Raw genomic sequence first — 7,299 nt, forward strand, 5'->3', positions numbered from 1 at the left:
TGCTACTGAGAAAGTTCAATTTTCAGAAATTGGTTCCTTTTTAGGGACGGTTACCTATCCAGAAAAGATAATTCCTCAGAAACTGGAGATTCGTAGAGACCATTTACATAATTTGAATGATTTTCAGAAATTATTAGGTGATATAAATTGGTTAAGACCATTTTTAAAAATTCCCTCGGCTAAACTAAAACCTTTACTTGATATTTTGGAAGGGGATGCTCATATTTCCTCACCGAGGGCCTTAACACCGGTTGCGAGCCGTGCTCTACAAGTAGTAGAAAATACTTTACAAGATGTCCAGTTGAAACGCATAGATGAAACCAAAACCTTTGATTCATGTGTTTTCAAAACTAGATGCTTACCCACCGCTGTATTATGGCAAGAGGGGCCTTTGTTATGGATTCATCCCAAATGCTTCTCCCGCAAAGATTATTGAAAGGTATCCAGATTCAGTCGCTCAGCTTGCCCTTCATGGACTAAAAGCAGCCATTACCCATTTTGGAAGGGAGCCTAAGGTTTTGATAGTGCCCTATACTGCCCATCAAGTCCAAATATTAACAGCGACCTCTGATGTTTGGGCAGTGCTGGTTACTTCCTTCAATGGTCAAATAGATAATCATTATCCTAAGCATCCCATCTTACAATTTGCCTTAACTCAAGCTATCATATTTCCACATATTGTGTCTCAGGAGCCACTCCCAGATGGAATGGTAGTTTATACGGACGGGTCAAAAACAGGAGTGGGTGCCTATGTGGTTAATGATAAGGTTACATCCAAACAATACCATGAAACCTCACCTCAAATTGTGGAATACTTAGTGGTGTCAGAGGTTCTGGAAATCTTTCCAGGTCCCTTAAATATTGTTTCAGATTCCTTCTATGTGGTTAATGCAGTGAAAGCATTAGAAGTTGCTGGGTTAATTAAGACATCTAACAGACTTGTAGAAGTTTTTCAAAAGATTTAGCTTACCCTGGCTAAGAGAAGATTCCCTGTCTTTATAACTCATATTAGGGCTCACTCGGGCTTACCGGGACCTAAGTCCCATGGAAATGACCTGGCAGATCGAGCCACAAAGTTGATTGCAATTGCCCTTTCGCCAAAATTGGATTTGGCTAAAGCCTTTCATAAAAGGTTTCATGTGACAGCTGAGATGCTATGATGTCGATTTAACATTACTAGAAAAGAGGCTAGAGATATCCTGACTCAATGCCAAAACTGCTGTCAATTCCTACCTGTTCCCCATACCGGAATTAACCCTCAGGGAATTAGGCCATTACAGATCTGGCAAATGGATGTTACATCCCATCCTTTGGCAAATTACAATATTTGCATGTCTCCCTTGATACCTGTTCTGGAGTTATGTTCGCCTCTCCATTGACCAGAGAAAAGGCGGCCCATGTTATTCAACATTGTCTCGAGGCTTGGAGTGCCTGGGGAAAGCCTAAAATCCTTAAAGCTGACAATGGACCAGCCTACACTTCTCAAAAATTTCAACAGTTTTGTCGCCATATGGAAGTGACACACCTGACGGGTCTTCCTTACAACCCTCAGGGACAGGGCATCATTGAGCGTGCTCATCGTACCTTTAAAATTTATTTGATAAAACAAAAAGGAGAAGTTGAGGAAGCTCTGCCCACGGTGCCATGGGTTACTGTTTCTCTGGCACTTTTTACTCTCAACTTTTTGAATTTGGACAGTCAGGGCAACATGGTGACTGATCGCCATTGCCTGGAACCAACTAGGCCAAAAGAAATGATAAAATGGAAAGATGTTTTGACTGGTCAATGGAAAGGCCCGGATCCTATTTTAATAAGATCCAGGGGAGTGGTTTGTGGTTTTCCACAGGAAGAAGACAACCCATTTTGGCTACCAGAGCGACTGACATGGCGACTCGCGGTTCCTGAAAATGACCCCCCGCCCCAAAGGATTCATCTGCAGACGCTCTCATTTCTCATTTGGACTCTCCTAAATTGGGTTCCTAGTATATATAGTGAATTTAGATGGCTATCCTATCTACTTATCCAAAACCTATGCCCTTGCCTTCTTAAAAGGTGCCTCTTCTGCTAAACAGAATTTCTCCTATACCCTTAACTGTAATGCCTCACTCAAGTTTGTGTGTATCCTCCATTTCTTTTCATCTTATCTGACCACTCCTTTAATACTTGTACCAATGTAACTTGCTTTATGTCCCAGTGGTGGTCTGCTCTTGTCTATAAGCAGGCCCTAATAGCCAGTATACCACTATGGATCCCTATCCCCGTTCAGATGTCTGGGACCTTGACTTTATTTCGACAGAAGAGAGATTTTGATATAACTGCAGCCATTATCACTGCTATTACCATCTCTGCAGCTGCAGCTGTGACAGCCGGCATAGCCATGGCTAATCAAGTTGCAACAGCTACCATTGTTAATCAAATTTCAGAAAAGACTTCTGAGGCTTTGACCACTCTACAGAAAGTGGATGCATATTTGGCATCAGGCATTCTGTTGGTCAATCAGAGAGTTGATTTGCTCCAAGCCCATGTAGAACAGCTCACAGATGTGGTTCAAATGAGCTGCGTGTCAGCAACCCCACATCTATGTATTACACCTCTGGGATTTATGAATGATACATTTATTCAAAGCCATAATCTTTCTGCTTATTTACAAGGGAATTGGACTAGGGAGCTGGACCAGATGCAGCAGCGATTGCAGATCCGGATTTTGAGCCTTAATGGAATGTGAGTGGACCCTGTTACCCCTGGCAATTTTACTTCTTGGCTTACCTCTGCCTTTTCTTTCTTTCTTAAAGGGTGGGGATAGGCCTGTTTGGTGCAGCCCTATGTTGTGGATTAGTGTTCATGTTATGGTTGGTCTGCAAGCTCAGAGCCCAACAAAAACGTGACAAGGTTGCTATCACCCAAGCACTCATAGCCTTGAGCAAGGATCTTCCCCTGAAATTTGGCTATCGATGCTAAGAAAGTAACTGATGACTGAGACCCTCAGTCGATGCACCCCAAGGGTTCAGCCCATTGCACTGGGTCGATGAGAGGTCTAAGTCTAGTTAGCCCTTGCCTGAATAACTGTGGTACCTGAATATTTAGAGGTGTTTGCGAGTGGGTACTCGACAGGGAATGTTCCACGAGTGTGGATAGATTTCCCGAAAGTATGCCTGATTGCACAAAGGTTTGATGCCAAAAACCTTCTTTCCTGGTGGTGCCCCAGGGAGGAGGCTCCCTTTCCCTGACAAAGGCATCGAGATGGGTATGGAAAGTATTACTCATTGCACGACAACAAGAGAAGAAACCCATTACAATATCTCATTTTGCACAGGGGATCAGGCCTCTGCTTTCCCTCACTGAGTTGGTGCCACGCTTGATAGGCAAAAGGCTGTTCCGTCTTAATAAAATTGAAGGGGGGAGATGTTAGGAGCCGCGGTGAGCATGACAACATTCGCCATTACAAGATGGCGCGGGCATCCTGTGCTCCCACAAGTAAACAAATAACTGCACAGGTGCAAAAGGCAAAAGCGCGCCAAGCCACTGCCCATCCTGGGGCATAATATGGGGTGATGAGTGAACAGCCAATCAGAAGCGAACACACCACTCTAGGGTACATATAGCAGTGCTTTTCCCGGGCTTGGGGTCTTCCACTTCTGCTGATGCAAGAATAAAGCCTCATTGTAGTAACCACCCGAACACTGCCTCACGTGTCTCTTTCGCGGGTGAAGGGGACTCGGAAGGGGCACGGAACAAAAGGCCATCCAATAACAGGCCCAACTTGAGACTTATCCCATGGACAGGCACCAATCCCTGTCAGGAAGACCAACTGAATCAACTAACCTGGACCCTTGGGGCTCTTGGAGACTGGACTGCCAAGCAAAGAACATACTTCAGTTGGACCTAGGCCTCCCTGTACATATGTAGTCGATATGCAGGATACCATGTGGGTCCCAAACATCTGGAGCAGGAGGCTATCCCCAAAGCTGTTGCCTGTGTGAGAGATATGTACTTCTAACTTGGATGCCTTGTCTAGAATCAGTGGGAATGGAAGCACCTAGCCTCACACAGACTTGAAGTTCCAGCAAGAAGGAATAATATAAAAAATTAATGGTTACAAATATTTGTTGCCTTAAATGTTTTCTACAAAATATAAAAGCACTAACCAGCATATTGTGAGAGAAATTAGTTGTTTATAGAAGATATGGCAGGTTATTTTCATGGTTAAATAATGTCAATATCATTCAAATAATTAAATTCTGAAACATATTTCAAGTCCCTGGTTTTCATCTAGGCCATTTTACATTTCTACTTTGGAAAGAGAAGATACTAAAATTAAGCAAATTTTTTTTTCTGCTTGCAAACATATACCTGTCTCATTGTAAATCTCATTTTGTGGTCACTGGGCACAATCAAAGCAGCAGTGTGCTGTTAGTTTCTGATAAATTTTCCTGAATCCAGCAGTGCATGTCACACTATACGTGGAGGAGGGAACCTAATGCAATATGTGTTTGTGTGTATGTGTGTGTGTGTGTGTATAATATGTGTATAATGTGTGTATACATCATGTGTATAATGACATCTACTGTTTACATTTATATGTAGCAAAATTTCAGTTTATATGTAGTTACATGATTTTTAATATATAAATATATGTCATTAACAGATATTGCTATACATATACATCTGATAACCAGCATCATATCAATTTTAGGAATGATATTATTTTGTGTAAGCCTCCGATGTCCTGAATGTCACACAATATTTATTACATTATGCAATATTACATGTGTAACATTTGGGTTATAAAGTTTTTTGAAATTTTTCTTCCTAAAGTGATAAAATACAAACAAAAAATATATATGGCATAAGTTTCTCTCAGATGATTTATAAATAGAAAATAAGGATACTGAGTTGTGTTGGGAAAGAAGGTAGTGTAGAACAAGTAAGAGTTATTTGATGAATATGAACAAAGCATGTTATACAGGACTCTCATAGAATTACTAAAGTTCTTTTTAAGTTTAAAACAAAACCGGGAATGGGGAGGAATCTTTCTGTTAATGAGTATACATTGTACTTCATTAGATGATAACAATATTCAAACAGAATCACAAATTTTTTTGGTTTATGTCTAGTTATAAAATTTTTATTATTTCTGTATTATGGGATAAATAAGCATGTAGATGCATTTGAACATGGAATCCAGAGACTGTCAACCTCTGTGACCCAGATTCATAGGAAGTTGTGAGTTATCAAATTTTTATGCTGGTAACTGAGGAAGGGAGTTTTGCAATGAAATACTACTCAGCTATTAAAAATGAGGACATCATGAAATTTGCAGGCAAATGGGTGAAACTAGAAAACATCATTCTGAGTGAGGTATCCCAGACCCAAAAATACTTACATGGTATATACTCACTGATAAGTGGATGTTAGCCAAAAATACAGAATACCTGTGATACAACTCACAGAGCATATGAAACTTACTGATAAGAAAGGCTCAAGTGTGGGTACTGCAATCCTACTTAGAAGGGGAAATATAATCACAGGAGGCAGTGGGAGGGAGGGATCAGGTATGGGAAGAGACAAGAGAGCAGTCCAAAGGGCCAGGAGAAGGAGTAGAAATAATTAGCAGTAGAGGGTGGGGAACTTGGGGAACCACTACAAAGTCTCAGATGACAGGTATTTGAGAGGCTCCCAGGACTCAATAGACATGACATTAGCCAAAATGCCCAACAGCAGGAAGACAGAACCTTAAGAGACCATCTCCAGTAGGTAAACATGTTCCTCCATGGAGGGATGAGGTCCCTCAAACATCTCAAAAGTTTTAAACCAGAATTATTCCTATCTACAGAAAATGTAAGGACAATAATGGAGCAGAGGCTGAACGAGAGGTCACTCAGAGACAATCCCACCATGCAATCCAATTCATCGGCAGACACTAAACTCTGACACTATTGCTGATGTCAAGATGTGCTTGCAGTCAGGAGCCTGGTAAAGCTGTCCTCTAAGAGGCTCTGCCAGCACCTGAATATGACAGAGGCAGATACACACAACCATTGGACTGAGGCCAGGTATGGCAATGGAAGAGTTAGGGGAAGGGCTGGCATTTGTTTTTGTGGAGGCTTGTTGCCCCAGCATAGAGGGATGCTAGAGTGGTGAGATAGGAGTGGGTAGGTGGGTGGGGGAGCACCTTATTAAAAGCAACAGGAAGGGGAATGGGGTGGGAGGTTCATGGAAGGGAGACCGGAAAGAAGGATAACATTTGAAATGCAAATAAATAAAATGATAAGTAATTTTTTGAAAGATTCTATTATAACCTAGTGAAGTACCAATCATCCAGAAGATGTATTCAGTGATGATGGATAGTTGGATGTAAAGACTCCACTTCATTTTGGGGGGTATAGAATTCAGTGTGATTGTTATAAGTAATTCAAAAATTACAAATCAAATTCTTTTATTTCATTGAGTAAAATGTGTGAAATTGTTCACAATCATCTTAATAAGGTGTGAAGAAACTTGACCCGAAGAAATATTTCATCAAAGATTCTGACTTTAGGGACTGATCATCAGGCAAGGGGTCAGCATTATAACTAGGTGAAATGAATGTCTGCATAGTTACTGATATTGGACAGGATGGGTATTGTATCTGTGTAATTTCAGGCATTACTGGACTTAGCATGATGACTGGTTCTCCAGTCATGACAGGAATCATGGGACATTTGAGGAGATTTTGTGAACATAACTAGCATGCAATACTATGCATATAACAGAGAGAATGCTAAACTCCTGGCTCAATGTTGTATATCAGACTGCCCTTCCCTAGAATAAGCAATAGAAGACATAATTTCCCATGATTCAACTCAAAGTCTTAATAACATGGGACCATTATGATCTTCTGAACTCTTGTTTTACTATGGAAGTTCTGATATATTCCATCATTGTGATTGCCAATTGTGTTCATACATATGTCTGTTAACTCATGGTGTGGCCCAAGCTGCTCAGGAGATTGTCCCTTGAATGAATGCCATGGATAGCTATAAAATCATGACACCTGAGGATGGAAAACATGATGTTCACAACATGTTTTTGAGAATTGTTTTGATCAAAAGTTTTCAGACCTCAGATGCAGAGCTTGAGGCCAAATTTTTTCAGATGTATCCAGGGAACATCGCACAAGGTGAATCAAAAGGAACTGTAAAATATAATTAAGTGGATTTTCAGACAGCAATAGCCTTAAAACAGACACATAGGTGTGAATGTGTGTTTGATGTTTGTCTGTGTAAGAAACAGATTTCACAACTGCTCTATCTTAGATCC

Source organism: Arvicanthis niloticus, chromosome 19 (assembly GCF_011762505.2).
Source record: "Arvicanthis niloticus isolate mArvNil1 chromosome 19, mArvNil1.pat.X, whole genome shotgun sequence".
NCBI classification, from domain to species: Eukaryota; Metazoa; Chordata; class Mammalia; order Rodentia; family Muridae; genus Arvicanthis; species Arvicanthis niloticus.